At 42.7% G+C, this 19,884-nt stretch overlaps 1 protein-coding gene across 4 annotated transcripts in view; it reads left to right on the top strand.

The window, feature by feature from the left end:
• The window catches only part of TMEM181 (transmembrane protein 181), a 152,699-nt gene that overhangs the window by 13,254 nt on the left and 119,561 nt on the right, over window positions 1-19,884 (top strand). The gene's annotated exons all lie outside the window — the stretch shown is intronic.

Raw genomic sequence — 19,884 nt, 5'->3', positions numbered from 1 at the left:
CTTATCTGCCCCTCACATATTAGCCTGCTTGTGTACGGGTAGGAGTTACCTGATAACAAATCTACAAAGCTCTGAATCTTACAGTCACGTAAAGCGGCCTAATTGACTAATGTGACCAAAAAAACAACGATGAGCGACAGATTTATCAATGTATTTAGGTAAATACTGTACATTAGAATAAAAGGGGTTCTGCCCCATGTCGTTAGCTTCTGTAAGATTCATTAACAAGACGTGCGCCCTCTTAAAGAATCTGCCCCATCTGCACTGGGTGAATGACTGGCATGGTGTGGCAGTAGTAATATCTGTACCCTATGGATGTAGCTGCAGTCTTACATGGCATTGTTACAATTTAAGGGTTATCCCCTGTTGGCGCAGAAGGTGGTCCAGTGGTCTGTTAGCCAGTTTGGAGAAACTCTAGAGGACTATATTACGTGGTCGCCCATTGAATGATAATTTATACCGAATACTAAGGCTAAGGTGACACTTCAACTTTGCCCAAGTTAGGCTGGGTTCACACGACCTATTTTCAGACGTAAACGAGGCGTATTATGCCTCGATTTACGCCTGAAAATAGGGCTACAATACGTCTGCCCATTCATTTGAATGGGTTTACCGTCGTACTGTGCAGACGACCTGTCATTTACGCGTCGTCGTTTGACAGCTGTCAAACGACGACGCGTAAATTGACTGCCTCGGCAAAGAAGTGCAGGGCACTTCTTTGCAACGTCATTTGAGCCGTCGGTCATTGAAGTCAATGAAGAGCAGCTCAAGATTTACGAGCGTCAAAGACGCCTCGCATAATGCGAGGAGGAGCTTTTACGTCTGAAACGACGCAGCTGTTTTCTCCTGAAAACAGTCTCTTTTCAGACGTAAAAGACACTTCTCGTGTGCACATACCCTTATACTCCGTGCCTGCATCACAGGTAATGAAAGTCAATGTGGTCTCTGCGACCCTTGAAGTTCTCATGACTCCACAGTCACACAAAATCCAAGCCCGCTAGACTTCTTGCGACTGTGGTGTCGTGGTCTTGGCAAATTGCGGTTTGCAAAGCGACCACATTCACTTACATTGCTGCGGTATACGCTATGCAACACCGCGACCTTTCGACCGGCAACCTGTGTCCCAGCCAAAGTCGGCTTGTAGCCCTGGCCTTGCATTGAATAAGCAATAATCCAGTTCTGAATATAGAGCGCAATTATCGGTCATTTTGCAGAAAAAAATCATGTAAATCATTCTCGATCATTCATTTTAAATATGCCAATAAACATTACATTAGGTTTTGTGTTCCTCCCTTTTTGTAGTTTTGCCCCTTTGTTTTCACTTCTAGTGCAGCTCTATCTTGGAGGCCCTTTAAACAGGTAGCTCGTCTTAGAAAACCCCTACTGATATGTCCTTTCAGGGTGTATATAATTCTAAGATAAAAGCTGCTCGGGACCCCCTTTTGTTATCTGGAACAGATGGAGCCCTATTTAAAGTCTATATATTCTCATAATAGGTCCAACTACTATTATACTAAACGGCACAAAACAAAATATTGTGCCATTTATATAATACCGGAGATTAAAGTTAAATTGATGCGTTAGACATGGACAGCACACGGATGTGCGGCCGTGTGGTTTTCACTCACCCATTGACTTCAATGGGTGACTAGGTGCGTGAAAACGCGCCAATATAGGACATGCAGTGAGTTTCATGCAACAGACACTTGCTCTCCGTGAAAACGTACGCATGTGTGAATAGCCCCACTGAAAGTAATGGGTACTTGTGCCCACGGCCGAGACTCACGCTCGTCTGAATGAACCCTAAGGGCTATGTTCACTTTCGAAAGCTTTTTTTTTTTTATTTTTTTTTTATTTTTAAAAACACGTAAATCGTTGTTGTGTTTGGAGCAACTTTATAATTTTCGTTTTTTTTATTAAATTCTTTTTACTTTTTGAGATACAGCTACTCTGTGTTCTGTATACAGAGCCGCTGTATTATGCGCCAAGACGTGAATCTGTCAGGATTCAGCGTAAGATACAGCTGCTCTGTATACAGGATAGTATGTTTATACACATTTGATTGGAAAACACATATTGACTACAACAACCACTATTTACCTAATACAAGCGTAAATACAGGTCCTTGGTAACAAATATTCGACCCGTATTGCACCAGTATTTACGGGCACGTTTTCGCTGCAAAATTACACTGCACTAATCGGCAGCCCTTCTCTCTCTCTATTAGTGCAGGATAAAGAGAAGGGGCAGCCATTTCCGTAATAAAAGTAAAAGAAATTCATACTTACCCGGCCGTTGTCTTGGTGACGCGTCCCTGTCTTGACATCCAGTCCGACCTCCCTGGATGACACGCAGTCCATGTGACCGCTGCAGCCAGTGATTGGCCTGTGATTGGCTGCAGCGGTCACATGGGCTATAACGTCATCCCAAGAGGCCGGACTGGAGGAAGAAGCAGGGAGTTCTGGGTAAGTATGAACGTCTTCTTTTCTTCTTTTATTTTACAGCTTTATCTATATTGTGATCGGTAGCCACTGTCCCTGGTGCTGAAAGAGTTACTGCCGATCAGTTAACTCTTTCAGCACCCTGGACAGTGACTATCCCTTGACGTCGCCTAGCAACGCTCCCGTAATTACGGGTGCACACACGTAGTCACACGTAATTACGGGAGCCCCATAGACTTCTATGGGCCTTCCCGTGCCATAATTACGGCCTGAAATAGGACATGTTCTATGTTTTTTAACGGCACGGGCACCTTCCCGTAAGCATACGGGGAGGTACCCGTGGCCAATAGAAGTCTATGGGTCCGTAATTACGGGCCGTGATTACGGGCGTTTTTACGTTCGTGTGCATGGGGCCTAAGTTGTCTTTATTTTTTAAGCTGCTGCGGAAAAATGAAACCTTGTTTGTTATGCTATTCAGTACATTGTATGTTTCCTGACCGTTCCTCGTCTACCATGTCCTTCACCAATGGCCTTTCTCTTCTGTACAGTCCATGAGCAATATGCTGGTGGACTTTCCTCTACCGCCACTCCTGTAGAAGAGGAAAGGACCCCCATGGATGTGTGAAATAGCATTCAGCTCTATAATGGTCACCTCCACTTCCTGGCAGTTGTCAGTATCAGATTGTCATATAGTGTAGTTGTCACCTAGGCCTCATGCACACGACCGTGTTTTTGCAGCCGCAATTCCCCCGAAAATCCACGGGAGAATTGCGGCCCCATTCTTTTCTATGGGGCCGTGCACACGACCGTAGTTTTTGCGGTCCGTGCACGGCCCGGGAGCCCGGACCGCAGAAAGAACGGGCATGTCTTATTACGGCCCGGTTCTGCGGTCCGGGCTCATTGAAAACAATGGCCGCGGCAATGTGCATGTCCCACGATTTGCGGGCGGCCTGCGGCTGACAGTCCGCAGCCGGCCGACCCGAAAATCACGGCCGTGCACACGGCTACGGTCGTGTGCATGAGGCCTTACAGATTATTATTCGGGGGTCTGATGGACTCTATCATGAATATTTAGATTATTTATATGCTTTTAGGCTTACCGCTAGGAAAGAATAACCACAAGTTACTGATCAGCTTTTATTTTTTTCTTAGTGTGGCGGGTGACACTGTACGCTGATAAAATGCTGCATATGCCTAGTATCTTTCAAGGATAATAAAAAGTTCATTGTGCAGGCTGCACTGTGATGTTGGAAGTGTCACAACAGGCTCTGTTTAGATATTGTTGGTTGACAGCCAGGGTTTCAAGTATCTGTGAGAAATGGAAAGTATATTCCATAATTTTTTTTCAAGCGTTCTGCGATGGTTATCTACAATGGTGAGCGGGGAACCCTCTTTGATACTGTGAATAATGGGGTCCTGCCACTTGGTCAGTGGATCTAATCTGAGATCTTGAGCTGGTCATAAACATTTAATAAATATTGCCTGAATTTGCAATAACTAATGCTGCGGTGGCCAAATAAATCGCAATCAACTGGAGCACAGATTTAGGCCCCCTGCGGACAGCCATGCCCGTAATCCCGGCCAGAAAATACAGGCACAGCCGACCGCGGACAGTCACCCGCATTTGCGGGCTCCGCTCCCATTATAAAGTATGGGCGCAAGGTCCGTAAGATCAAAAAATAGTACCTCCTGTTTTTTGCAGGTTATTTCTACGGCCCGGAGGTCTTCCTGTAAATATACGTGAAGATGTCCGTGGGCAATAGAAATTAATGGGTCCATACAATGACCAACAATTATGGGCCATGCTAGAATCACCATGCACCTGCTAAACCTGATAGTTTAGTCTATTTAAAACTATAGCTTGAGGAGACGGAAGGGGTGTACCAAATGAGAGAGAGAGAGACAAGCCACTGATAGAGCATTGACATGAACTTGTCATAGTTTCTGCTATAGTCAGACTGGAATGATATTTGTAAAGTTAGGGTATGTGCACACGATGAGAGGCTTTTACGTCTGAAAAGACAGACTGTTTTCAGGTGAAAACAGCTGCGTCTTTTCAGACGTAAAAACTCCTCTTATTACGCGAGGCGTCTTTGACGTTTGTAATCTTGAGCTGCTCTTCATTGACTTCGATGAAGAATGGCTCAAATTACGTTGCAAAGAAGTGTCCTGCACTTCTTTGCCGAGGCAGTCAATTTACGCGTCGTCGTTTGACAGCTGTCAAACGATGACGCGTAAATGACAGGTCATCTGCACAGTACGTCGGCAAACCCATTCAAATGAATTGACAGATGTTTGCCGACGTATTGTAGCCCTATTTTCAGACGTAAAACGAGGCATAATACGCCTCATTTATGTCTGAAAATAGGTTGTGTGAACCCAGCCTTAGGTGTGCAGCCCACTTTCTCAAGTAATGTTACACGTGGTCATATTTGTCTCTATGCTTGGCATTTCAGGCAGATATGTGCTGCTACCACGGTGTGACCGGTTAAAGTGCACAGGCTGGTTTCTATGAGAATTGTGATGTCATTTGTGACTGAACTTTATTTTGTGACGTGTGCTTTACCTGTATCTCGTCCTGGTGAGAAGTCTCTCTTCCACAAGGTGCACTGCTCAGCTTTATACACTAACCCAGGGGTTAGCAATATTCTGCACTCCAGCTGTTTTGAAACTACAACTCCCAGCATGCACTGACAGACAAAGGCTTTATTTTTTCAGCCAAAGTCTCGGCATGCTGGGAATTGTAGTTTTGCAACAGCTGGAGGTCTGTTGCTGACTCTTGCGGGTATATTAACCAGTTGCCTCACTTATTACCTCTATTGCCTAAATAAATATTAGTCTTGTAAGTTTGCACATACAGGGATACAATGAGGAAAAATACTGATTATACATGTATACACAGTTTCATTGTGCTTTGTCATCTAGTATGTGCTTTTAAAAGCTATGTACACCTTTAAAATCTTTGTTTGTTTATTTTTTTTGATGAACTTGATATGATCCGTAACCGCTCGAACCTGCATGTCAGACACGCAGGACCCCGCTACACTGAACCAGTCAATGCCACTGATTTGACATATAGGGGCATATATAAACCCAAGCACCAAACACACCAGTGTGTGTGTGTGTCTGTGTGGTTTTTTTATGGCGGATTTACACGAGCATGTGCGTTTTGCGCGCGCAAAAAATGCGGCGTTTTGCGTGCGCAAAAGGCACTTAACAGCTCCGAGTGTCATCACCATATGATGCGCGGCTGCGTGATTTTCGTGCAGCTACCATCATTATGACACTCTGTATGTTTGTAAACAGAAAAGCACGTGGTGCTTTTCTGTTTTCATTCATACTTTTCACTGCTGTTGCGCGAATCACGCGCGTCCAACAGAAGTACTTCCGTGTGGTGCGCGTGATTTTCAAAAAAAAACGCACAAATATAGGACATGTCGTGAGTTTTACGCAAGCGGATACATGCTGCGCAAAAATCACGTACTGTCTACACTGCCCCATAGACTAAGATAGGTCCGTGCGAGGCGCGTGAAAATCTGCCCTAAAGGTGTGTGTGTATTTTTAAAGGTGTGTGTGTATGATGATGATGATGATGTGATGCGACCAGCGCTGCACTAATGAGCGGCGGCACTGAAGACAGATCATGGTGGTCGCACTGCAAAACACCCCCAAGTTCTGTCATCAGTGCCTGTGTGTCACCGCTCATTAGTGCAGCGCCGGCCGCATCACCTCATGCTGACCGCGTGCGCACTTATTGTCAGGAGCGGGGCAATGGTTGTATTACACAGCCGCAGCCCCGCTCTAACGGCGGAGATCAGAGAAACCTCTCATCTCTGCCGCTATTCTCCTGAATGCTGCGATTAAAGCGGACTGCAGCAATCAAGGGAAAATAATAAGGGGAGATGCCCTTTGGATCGCGTCACAGGGAATTCCTGTGATGCGATCGAGGGCCATGCCATATATGGGCAGACAGCCCATGGTCCATTGAAGGACGCCAGGGCTGTCTAACCATATTTCCTGTTAGGGCATACTTAGTACACAGGCAGTTGTTAGGACATACCTATCAGTACACAGGCTAATGTACTGGCATATAGATATGCGAGTACATTAAAGTTTAAAAAAAAAATATATAAAGTAATGTTAAATTAAAAGAAAAAAACCACACACACACACATTACAATAAAAATCAAAATAAGTCTCGATACATAGAATATACAGATATTCGGTATCGTCGCAACCGTAATAACACATCTATAGCGGCATTCATGTTTAAAAATAAAAGAGAAAAAACACCCCAACATATGTAAAGCATTTTCTCCCGATTATAGCAATACCCCATATGTGGTAATAAACTGCTGTTTGGACCCACAGCAGGACTCAGAAGGGAAGGAGCACCATTTGGATTTTGAAATTCTGATTTTGCTGGAATAGTTTTCAGTGCCGTGTCGCGTTTGAAATGCACTGGAGGGAACAAAATAGTGGAAACCACCGGAAAGTGACCCCATTTTGGAAACTACACTCATCAAGGAATTTTTCTAGGGGTAAAGTTAGCATTTTGACCCCACGGTTGTTTTGCTGAATTCATTGGAATTATTCTGTAAAGGTAAAAATCTACTTTTTTTCTGAAAAAAGGTAGCCATTTTTAATTTTTACAAGGAATAAAGGAGAAAAAGCACCCCAACTTTTGTAAAACCATTTCTCCCGATGCCATATGTGGTAATAAACTGCTGTTTGGACCCACAGCAAGGATCAGAAGGGAAGGAGCGCTATTTGGCTTTTGGAGCTCAAATTTAGCTGAAATGGTTTTTGGGTGCCATGTTGCATTTGCAAAGCCCCTGAGAGGCCAAAACAGTGGAAACCCCCCAAAAGTGGAATTTACACCACTTATAGAATCTATCTAGGAATATAGTGGGCATTTAAACCCAACAAGTCTTTTGCAGGATTTATTAGAATAAGGCCGTGAAAATGAATATCAACATTATTTCCACTAAAATGTTGCATTTTTTCAATTTCACAAAGGATAAAGGGGGAAAAAGCAACATTTGTAAAGCAATTTCTCCCAAGTACGGCTATACCCCACGTGTGGTCATAAAGGGTTTTTCATTAGAAAGTAATTAACCCTTTCTGGACTGATCCATTTTTTTTTTTTCCTTTTTAGTTTTTTTCCTCCCCGCGTTCCAAGAGCCATAACTTTTTTTATTTTTCAGTCAATAGAGCGGTATGAGGGCTTATTTATTGAGGGACGAGCGTTCGTTTTTATTGGTACCATTTTTTTGGTACATACAACTTTTTGAGCACTTTTTATGACATTTTTAGGTAGAACGAAGGTGACCAAAAAAACAGTGATTTTGCCATTTTAAATTCTTTATTTTTCACGTGAGACGCTCCATACATCACCCCCCCACACTAAGACATGCTATGTCGTGGTGCGCGAAGGGGTTAATGTGCAGCGGATGGTGCAGAGTGAAAATTACAATTTTCCACTCATATGCCATTTTAGTGCACTACATTGTTATGCCCAGTTTGTGCCACTGAAGACAAATACCTCATAAAATATTAACCGGGTTCTCCCGGGTATGGCGATGCCATATCTGTGGACGTAAACTGGTGTTTAGGCACACTGCAGGGATCAGAAGGGAGGGAGCGCCATTTGGCTTTTGGGGGGCAGATGTAGCTTGGTGGTAGTTCTGTTTGGGGTTTTACTGGTGTTTCAGTTTATAATGTGGGGGTATATGTAAGCTGTGCGGAGTACATCAGGGTATATGTTATCTGTGCGGGGCACATCAGGATATAATAAGAGGGTATAATAATGCAGTAAATAAATAATAATCCGCAGATATGTGGCCGGTGTCGCACTGATAAATGGCTATCCGCTTTTGGAACACTCTTCACATTTTGCATCGCCATATTCTGAGAGCCAGAACTTTTTTTTATTTTTTCTCCACCGTAGCTGTGTGAGGGTTTATTCGTTGCGGGACAATCTGTAGTTTTCATTGGTACCATTATGGGGTACCAGAAATTTTTTTTTATCACGTTTTATTCCATTTTTTGGCAAGCAAGGTGACCAAAAACCATAAATTCTGACAATGTTTTTTATTCTTTGTTTTATGGCCTTCACCCTAGGCTATAAATGACCATTTTACTTTATTCTGTGGGTCGATACGATTACGGCGATACCATATGTATATAATTTTTTTATGTTTTGCAGCGTTTGTGCAATAAAATCACTTCTTTATAATCACTTCTCGTTTACCTCCGTAATCTCGCGAGATTTCGATTCCCTTGCTAGAAATCTCAAAGAAAAGAGTCATAAGTGTCAGGATTTTGAATACACATGACGTCGAGGCTGGATGATCATGTGTATTCATTATCAGGACACTTGATTAACGTTAATCTCTGTTTATGTGGCTGCACATCGCTGCTGTGTAAACAAATGTAGAGGAGTGTATGATGCAGACTGGTCACTGATTGGTCAGCGTCATACACGTAAACACGCCCAGTTGGACATAACGAAAAAAAACGCCCAGTTGTCCATTTCAAACCTCATTTGCATATATATAAAATAGCTCATAACTTGGCCAAAAATGAACGTTACTGTTATCTACATTGCAGCGCCCATCACATGCAATAGGAGATAGGGATTTGAGAATCTGGTGACAGAGGCTCTTTAATGTGTCAGTATAAGAGAGCACATAGCGAGCAACACAGTGTCGCTATGCGCTGACTAAATGAATGGAGAGAAGTGCATGACGCTGATTGGTCAGCGTCATACACTCCTCTGTACAACGCCCACTTGGCACTTATAATGTGGTGAAAGAGTCTATATAAAGGTGTGTGTGTGTGTGTGATATTAACCCCTTTGACCATCCTGACAGCCTCATTTTTCAAATCTGACATGTTTCACTTTGTGGTAATAACTTCGGAATTCTTTGTAACGTCCGTGGTCGCTGACAACGAACTTCTTCCATCCAGTCGACGCCCTTCTCTCAAGAGATGTCTGCACATACGGCCGTCCTGCTCCACTATGACCACCAGGGTGCGCTCACGAGCTCAGTCCAGACTTAAAGGGGTTGTCCCAAGTTGATAAATGGAGCTATAAAGCTCCCCCATGTAAAAATAAGAAGAATTCTAATTACCTGTCCGTCGTCCAGCGATGTCGTTTTCTTGCTATTCTTGATTGAAGTTGCGGTCGGTCCCTCTTTGTATCCTGCTCGTTGCCTAGGATCCCGGCCACCGGGTCCCCCCCATTTTTATAACCAGCCAGATACAACACAGCAACAGCAGCCTAGCATTACAAGGGTGGGAAGGTCCACTGTTTTTGGCCCTTCCCAGCCTCCTAATACCAGCCTGCGGCCGCCCCAGGGCCCGACCATCACAATAGATGGTCGGGTACTGGATCGTACCCAGCTCTTCCCGGCACCCCTGGTGGTGGTGGGTACCGGGGTAATAATGGTGTTTAGTGTTAGCCTCTGTACCGGCTAACACTAAGCCTCCCCTTAGTAATGGACCTTGTCACTCAGACAGCGGCCATTACTAAAGTGATAGTAATAAAACTTGAAAATAAAACACAAAGATATAGATAAAATATTTTATTGAAATAAAGCACCCCCAACACAACCCTCATTAACCATTTTATTGATGAAAAAAAAAGCGTCATCTAAGTAGTTCTCAAAACCGACGTAGTCCAAACACCAAACCTGTAAAAAAAACAAAAATATTTTTAAAAAAATGAAATAAAATATGTCGTAGGCTTAGTTTCACTTTCATGTGTGATACTGACTGTTATACCATGTATAGAAGCCTGCGGCAAAGTTGGCTTAGATACAGGGCGCCAGCAGACAGTATCATACATGGCCATACAGATATTTATACAAACAAACATACATACACATATAGACATACATACATACAAGCAAACATACATACATACATGCAAGCAAACATACATGCAAGCAAACATACATGCAAGCAAACATACATGCAAGCAAACATACATGCAAGCAAACATACATGCAAGCAAGCAAACATGCAAGCAAGCAAACATACATGCAAGCAAACATACATGCAAGCAAACATACATGCAAGCAAACATACATGCAAGCAAACATACATGCAAGCAAACATACATGCAAGCATACATACATGCAAGCATACATACATGCAAACCTACACATACATGCACATATACACATACAAACATGACAACCTACATACAAGAAAACATACATACATACATACATACATACATACATGAAAACATACATACAAGCAAACACATACATACATACATGCATGCAAACATACATGAAAACATACATGTACATATACACATACATACATACATACATACATACAAGAAAACATACATACATACATACATACAAAAATAAACTCACCTAAGACGTTCCCACGAAGAGCTGAACGGTCCCGTCACTTTTCTTCTCCCATTCACAATAACATAGCGGTGGGCGCAAATGACGTAATCACGTGGGCCTGATATGATTACGTCATCTGCGCCACAACGCATTGTTACTATGAATGCGAGCGGCGCCAAGAAGAAGGAAGATGGCAAGTGACGGGATTGTTCAGAGCGCCGTTAGAACGTCTTAGGTGAGTTTATTTTTTATATATAGTTTTAGTTGTTCGCCGGGTGCTGATGCAGCACCGGTACGGCGGCTACAAACATTACATGTAGTGACAGGGTGGTGGGGGGGGAAGAAGTTGTTTGCCGAAACGGGGTGAATGTAATGTAGTGTAGTGTAGGGTTGATGACATTCACGGTAAGTTCGTCTCAAACGGGCTTACCATGCCCACTTGAGACGAACATTCTCCCGATGTTGCTAGAACTACAGTATCTAGCAACATCGGGAGCGCTCACACTGCAGAGCGGAGCGGCTTGATTGACATCAAGCCGCTCACGCCCCTTTTTAGAAAAGATAACCAGCACTTGCTGAGTTATCAAGTGTAAAAAAAAGGCACTTAGGAAATGAATTTTTTAAAATTCATTTCCTGCTTAGAATGTTTAAAAAAAAAAATTTGAGTCAACTTGGGACAACCCCTTTAAGAAGCATGTTGGTGATTTGAGCTAATTGCTCCAGAGCACCCTGGGTTATAAGAAGGTCCCAGCCCCATCCTCCCACGCCTGAGCCTTGTTGTTGTATCCCTAGTCTGTCTTGCAAATGGCCCCCTAGTGTTTCCTGCTCCCAGTGTTTTCCTGTTCCTGTATCCTGAATCTAGTGTCGTGCTTGCTGTAGCCGTGCTGTACTGTATTCTACGCCTGACCTGCCTCTCCACACCTGACGTCCACCTGCTGCCAAGTTCCTGCCTAGCCTGCCTCGCTACTATCTGAGCTGCCACAGGTACCCTATACGAACTATAAACATTTACTTGCGTCCTGTTGGCCAGCTGCCATACTGCCAAGACGGTACGGCCCAGTGGGTCCACGAACCAGTCGTGACATGCTTTTACCTATCCAAGCTATTCTGAGATTGTTTTCTCGTGACACGTTGAACTTTATGTTGCTGGCAAAATTTGCTCGATACGTTCAGTATTTAATTGTGAAAAACACCAAAACTTTGTGAAAAATTAGCATTTTTCTCAATTTTAATGTATCTGCTTGTAAGACAGGCAGTTATACCACACAAAATAGTCACTAATTAACATCCCCATATGTCTACTTTAGATTGGTATCGTTGTTTGAACATCCTTTTATTTTTCTAGGACGTTACAAGGCTTTGAACTTTAGCAGCAATTTCTCATATTTAAAGAAAATTTCAAAAGGCTATTTTTACAGGGCCCAGTTCAGTTGTGACGTGGCTTTGAGGGCCTTATATATTCCTAACCCCCAAAAAGACACCCCATTTTAAAAACTTCATCCCTAAAAGTATTCAAAACAGCATTTAGAAATTTTCTTAACCCTTTAGATGTTTCACAGGAATTAAAGCAAAGTAGAGGTGAAATTTACAAAATTCATAATTTTTTGCAGAAATTAATTTTTATTCCATTGGTTTTTTTTTAACACAAAGTTTTACCAGAGAAATGCAACTCCAATTTTATTGTCCAGATTATGCAGTTTTTAGAAATATTTGGGGAATTTTGCTAGGAAAGAGTTTTCCCGGTATAATATGGACACCCTCGCTTTCCTAATTTTAGGGCCTTGATAAATCGCCTCTTGAAACAGAAGAAATGTTCCCCTCGGACCTGCACAACTGCATATTTTGCTTTCCTGGCTTATTGGAGCCTTAACTAATCTTATTTTTTCATAGACGTAGTGGTATGAGGGCTGTTTTTTTGCGAGATGAGCTATAGTTATTATTGGTACCATTTTGGGGTACATGCGACTTTTTGATCACTTGTTACCCTTTTAATTGGAGGCCATATAACCAAAAACACGCAATTCTGGCATCGTTTTTTTAGGGGTTTTTTTTATACAACGTTCACCATGCGTTATAAATTACATGTTAACTTTATTCTGTGGGTCTAGTTTATAGAACTTTTTATGTTTTACATCTTTTTGCACAATAAAATTACTTTTGTAAAAAGAATGTATCTTTTCTGTCGCCAAGTTGTGAGAACCATAACTTCTCACAACTTGGCGACAGAAAATATATTTTTTATTTTTTTCGTCTACGGAGCTGTGTGAGGGCTTGTTTCTTGTGAGACGAGCTATAGTTTTTATAAGTACAATTTTTGCATACGTGCAACTTTTTGATCACTTTCTATTTCAATATTTGTAGGGCAAAGTGACCAAAAAACAGAAATTCTGGAATAGTTTTTTTAATATATATATATATATTTTTTTATACTGTTCACCGCATGCAATAAATAATATATTTTTATACCTCAGGTCATTACGGTCGCGGCCATACCAAATACGTATGGTTTATTATGGTTTTTTTCATTAATAAAAGTCTTGATAAAGGAACAGGGTGACTTGTGTTTTATTTTATTACTTGAAACTATTATTATGTTTTCAAACTTCAATTTTTTTCACTTTTTTTTTTAAATACTTTTTTTCAAGTCCCACTACGTAATGCAATGCATTAGATCTGTCAGTTATTCACTGACAGCAAGCCGATTAGGCTTCGCCTGCCGGCTGGGCCTAGTCGGCTTCCTTAATGGCAGAGCAGGAGGCCATTGTGTCTACTGTTGCCATAGTAGCATCGGCAGCCCTGATTGCATGTCAGGGCTGGCGATCTGCTAGCAACCGCTAAGATGCAGCGATCACTTTCGATCACTGTATCGAAGGGGTTAATGGCAGGGATCGGAGCTAGCTCCGGTTCCTGCCGTTACAGGTGGATGTCAACTATAACATACAGCTGACATCCACCGCTGATGACGCCGGCTTAGTTCCTGAGCTAGCGCCATCTTGCCGGCGGCTACGGAAGCCGTTCATGCTCCGCCGCCGAGCTGGTCTTGAACGTCTTCCGTGCTAGGCAGACCAGCAGGCCAGTATTAGGCCTCCGGTAGCCATTGCAGCCACCGGAACCCCGGCAATTTCATTGCTGGGGTTCCGATGAGCTGCAAACACCTTAAATGCAGCAATCGCTTTTGAGCGCTGCATTTAAGGGGTTAATGGCGGGAATTGAAACTCATTTCGGTCCCCGCTATTACAGTCATAATACACCGCTGACATCCGACGATGATGGCACCGGCTCAGCTTCTGAGCCGGTGCCATGCATTTGGCTGATGGATACAGCAAAATGCGGGAAGCACTAGCTTTCCATGGCGTACCCATACGTCAAATGTCGGGAAGGGGTTAAAGGTGTGTGTGTGTGTGTGTGTGTTTTTAAAGGTGTGTGTGTGTGTGTTTTTTAACCCCTTAACGCTCAGTGACGTACTATTACGTCATGGAAAGCGCCCTGTTCGCTTTCCATGACGGAATAGTACGTCACGGGAGTAACGGCCGTTTCGGCCGCCGTCCCGACACATACAAGAGCTGTGACAGCTGCTGTCTCGTACAGCAGCTGTCACAGCTCCTACAGCGGGTACCGATCGCTGTGTCCCCGCTGATTAACCCCTGAAAAGCCGTGTTCAATAGCGATCACTGCTTTTTAGGGGTTAAGCTGCCATCGCCGGCCTGCAACACGATAGCGGCCGGCGATGGTGACTATGGCAACCGGACACCAAACAATGGCGTCCGGCTTTGCCATCGACGGAAGCCTAGTGGGTCCTGACGAAGTCAGTGAGTAGCTGACGGCTCTAATACACTGCACTACGCATGTAGTGCAGTGTATTAGAATAGCGATCAGGGCCTCCTGCCCTCAAGTCCCCTAGTGGGACAAAGTAAAAAAGTTAACAAAAAAGATGTGTAAAAATAAGAAAATAAAAGATTTAAAAGTAAAAATCCCCCCTTTTCCCTTATCATATAAACAAACAAACTATACATAATTGGTATCGACGCGTCCGTAACGGCCTGACCTACAAAATTATTTTATTATTTATTCCGCGCGGTGAACGCCGTAAAAGAAAATAATAATAAACTGTACCACAATTGTTTGGTCACTTCACCTCACTAAAAATGGAATAAAAGAGATCAAAAAGTCGCATGTACCTAAAAATGATATTGATGGAAACTACAGTTCGTTACGCAAAAAATAAGTCCTCGCACGGCTTTATTGATGGAAAAATAAAAACGTTATGGCTCTTAGAATAAGGTAACACAAATAGTAAATGATTTTTTACAAAACGTATTTTATTGTGCAAACGCCATAAGACATAAAAAAAAAACTATAAACATCTGGTATCGCCGTAATCGTATCGCCCCGCAGAATAAAGTGAATGTCATTTATAGCGCACGGTGAACGCTGTAAAAAAAATAGAATACAAAAACAATAGTAGAATTGCTGTTTTTTAGTCACCGCGCCACTTAAAAATAGAATAAAAACTGATCAAAAAGTCGCATGCACCCCAAGAAAACTACAATGGATTCCTCAAGGGGTCTAGTTTCCAAAATGCTGTCACTTTTGGGGGTTTTCCACTGTTTTGGCACCACAAGACCTCTTCAAACCGGACATGGTGCCTAATAAAAAAAGAGGCCTCAAAATCCACTAGGTGCTCCTTTGCTTCTGTGGCCGGTGCTTCAGTCCATTACCGCACTAGGGCCACATGTGGGATATTTCTCAAAACTGCAGAATCTGGGCAATAAGTATTGAGTTGCGTTTCTTCGGTAAAATCTTTTGTGTTATAAAAAAAAGTGGTATAAAAAGGATTTTCTGACAAAAAAAAAATAGATTTCACCTCTACTTTGCTCTAAATTCCTATGACACACCTAAAGGGTTCATAAACTTTCTAAATGCTGTTGTGAATACTTTGAGGGGTCTAGTTTCTAAAATGGGGTGTTTGATAGGGGTTTCTAATATATGGGCCCCTCAAAGCAACTTCAGAACTGAACTGGAACCTAAAAAAATAAATTAATTAGGCAATACTTTGCTTTTTACATTATACTGATAATGAGCCGTGCCCACCCCGAGATGACCCCAGTTTTGACCGTTTGTATAAACGGAGACCCCTATTAGACCGTTTCAGTGCCCGGTTTTCCCAAGCATACACCCCCGAGAAGTGTATTTCTATTGATGAGTCCTTGATACATTTTAAAGGGAGGGTTCAATTCCGCCAGTACCTGCCGGGTAAGAGGGCAAGGTATGGCGTAAAGATGTATAAGCTGTGCGAGAGTGCATCCGGGCATACCTACAAATTTAGGATATATGAAGGGAAGGACACCAGTATTCAGCCCCCAGAATGCCCGCCCCCTTACTGGAAGTTAATGCAAAAATTGTGTGGGATTTGGGGCACCCACTGCTGGACCAGGGTTACCACCTCTACCTGGATAATTTTTATACCAGTGTCCCACTCTTCAACTGCCTCACTCCCAGAAGTCCTGCGGCATGCGGCACCGCTAGAAGAAATCTGAGAGGCCTCCCTAAGACTCTGCAGGGCAAACGCTTAGAAGGGGTGAGAGCAGGGCACAATCTAGCAGCAACATATTGTGTGTCAAGTACAAGGACAAGAGAGATGTCACACCAGTACCCATGTACCAGTACAGAGACCCCCAAACCAGACTGCATCCTGGGCTACAATAGGTACATGGGAGGGGTGGACTTGTCAGATCAAGTCCTGAAGCCTTACAGCGCCATGCGGTGTGGTATAAGAAGCTGGCCGGGCACATCATACAGATGGCATTGTATAACGCGTACGTGCTACATCGATGTACAGGCCAGACAGGAACTTTCCTGGAATTTCAAGAGGTGGTTATCAAGAAACTAATTTTTATGGACCAAGAAGGGGGGGGGGGCACCCAGTACTTCTGGAGGCGAGGCCACACGCATCGTACCAGGGACTCTGCAAATGCGACATGGCACCCGAAAACCAATCCAGCAAAATCTGGACTCCAACAAACACATATCGCTCCTTTCCTTCTGAGCCCTCCCATGGGCCCAAACGGCAGTTTATCGCCACAAATGGGGTATTGCCGCACTCAGGACAAATTGGGCAACAAAATTGAATATTTTGTTCCCTGTGAAAATAGGAAATTTTGATCATCTTATTGGAAAAAATTAAATTTTTTTAATTTCACAGCCCAATTAAAATAGGTGCTGTGAAAAAACTGTGTGGTCAAAATGATAACAGCAATAAATTAATTCCTTGAGGGGTGTAGTTTCCAAAATGGGGTCACTATTGGGGGATTCCTACTGTTTTGGCACCTCAACACCTCTTCAAACCTGGCATGCTGCCTAAAATATATTCTAATAAAAAAGGGGCCTCGAAATGCACTAGGTGCTTCTTTGCTTCTAGGGCTTGTGTTTTATTCCAGGAGCACAGTAGAGCCACATGTGGGACATTTCTAAAAACTGCAGAATCTGGACAATACATATTTAGTAGTGTTTCTCTGGTAAAACCTTCTGTGTTACACAAAAAAAATAGAATAAAATTGAAATTCAGCAAGAAAAATTAAATTTGCAAATTTCACCTCCACTTTGCTTTTATTCCTGTGAAATGCCTGAAGGGTTAAAAAACGTTCTAAATGTTGTTTTGAATACTTTGAGGGGTCTAGTTTTTAAAATGGGGTGTTTTATCAGGGTATCTAATACATAGGCCCCTCAAAGCCACTTCAGAACTGAAAAGGTACCTTGAAAAAAAGGCTTTTGAAATTTTATTTAAAAAAAAGAGAAATTACTGTTTATGTTCTAAGCCTTGTAACGTCCAAGAAAAATAAAAGAATGTTCTAAAAACGATGCCAATCTAAAGTAGACATATGGGAAATGTGAACTAGTAACTATTTTGGGTGGTATAACCGTCTGTTTTACAAGCAGATGCATTTAAATTCTGAAAAATGCTATTTTTTATAAATTTTCCCTAAATTTTGTACATTTTCACCAATAACCACTGAATATATCGTCCAAATTTTACCACTAACATAAAGCCCAATGTGTCACGAGAAAACAATCTCAGAATCGCTTGGATAGGTTTAAGCATTCCGACGTTATTACCACATAAAGTGAAATATGTCAGATTTTAAAAATGGGCTCTGAGCCTTAAGGCCAAAACAAGGCTGCGTCCTTAAGGGGTTAAAGGTAGGTGTGTGTGTGTGTGTGTGTTTTTTAACCCCATCCCGCACCTTGACGTAACTGCACGTCAATGTGTGCAGTAAGTTCGCGCACCTTGACGTGCAGTTACGTCTGTGATTTGACAGTTAACCGCTTCACTGTGGTTAACTGTTCAGTGTGTCTGCCCTGCATTCCCCGTTGCCGATCAGCGGCCCATCGCCGCTGATTTCGGCAGTTAACCCCTTCGATGCGGCGGTCTATTCCGATCGCCACATCGAAGGATTTTAGCGCCGATCGGCAACCCCCACGTGAATTCATGGGGGCTGGCGATGGTACCCATGGCAACCGGATGCCAGACAATGGCATCCGGTCTGCCATGTACAGAAGCCTATGAGAACCAGCCGGAGGCTTCCGTCGTCGTAGGCTTCCTGTCGGTGTGACTGTTACATCACAATGACAGTTGGAATGCATTACACTACGTAGGTAGTGCAATGTACTCTAGCAGCGATCAAAGCTGCAAGTCTAAGTGTCCCCTAGTGGGACAAGTGAAAAAAGAATAAATTTTTTTTTTTTTTTAAAGTGTAAAAATAAAAGTTATAAGTGACATAAACAAGAACTGCTTTTTTTCCTATAATAAGTCTTTTATTATAGGAAAAAAAATTAACACGTAAAAAAAAAAGTACACATATTGGGTATCACCGCGTTCGTAACGACCCCAACTATAAAACTATAATAGTATTTTTCCCGCACGGTGAACACCGCAAAAAAAAATAAACGAGAAACTATGCGAGAATCACTATTTTTTTGGTCACCACCCCTCCAAAAATATACAATAAAAAGTGATAAAGTCGCATGTACGCCAAAATAGTACCGATACAAACTACAACCCCTCCCGCAAAAAACAAGCCCTTACACAGCGTTTTTGACTGAAAAATCAAAAAATTATGGCTCTCCGAATATGGTGACACAAAAAATAATTTATTTTCTAAATAAGTGATTTTATTGCGCAAACGCTGCAAAACATAAAAAAAACCTATATACATATGGTATTGCCGTAATTGTACCGAACTGCAGAATAAAATATAATGGTCATTTATAGCCCAGGGTAAACGCCGTAAAAAATAAATAAAAATCATTGTCGGAATTGATGGTTTTTGGTCACCTGGCTTGCCGAAAAATGGAATAAAAAGTGATCAACAAAATCGCATGTACCCCAAAATGGTACTAATGAAAATTATAGATTGTCCCGCAACAAATAAGCCCTCACGCAGCTCCGGTGGTGAAAAAATAAAAAAAAGTTCCGGCTTATGACGATGCAAAATGTGCAGAGCGTTCCACAAGCGGATAAGATTGGGCACCATTTATCAGTGCGACACTGGCCACATATCTGCGGATTATTATTTATTTACCCCATATTATACCCTCTTATGCCCCGATGTACTCTGCCCAGCCTACATATACCCCCACATTATAAACTGAAATACCAGCAAAACGCCAAACAGAACTACTACCAAGCTAAATCTGTGCTCCAAAAGCCAAATGCCGCTCCTCCCCTCCTGAGCCCTACAGCGTGCCTAAACAGCCGTTTAAGTCCACCGATATGGCATCGCCATAACCTGGAGAACCCGGTTAATATTTTATGAGGTATTTGTGGCACAAACTGGGCACAACATATAGGGCACTAAAATGGCACATCAGTGGAAAATTGTAATTTTCACTCTGCACCATCCGCTGCACATTAAACCCTTCGCGCACCATGACTTAATAGCATGTCGTGGTGTGTGGGGGGTGATATATGGAGCGTCTCACGCGCTGAGCCCCCGCCATACGCTGCGGGTGTCAGCTGTGTATTACAGCTGATACCCGGGACTAACGGACAGAAACAGCGATCACGCTGT

This window comes from Rhinoderma darwinii, chromosome 4 (assembly GCF_050947455.1).
Source record: "Rhinoderma darwinii isolate aRhiDar2 chromosome 4, aRhiDar2.hap1, whole genome shotgun sequence".
Lineage (NCBI taxonomy): Eukaryota > Metazoa > Chordata > Amphibia > Anura > Rhinodermatidae > Rhinoderma > Rhinoderma darwinii.
This window is presented reverse-complemented; position numbering and strand designations above follow the sequence as displayed.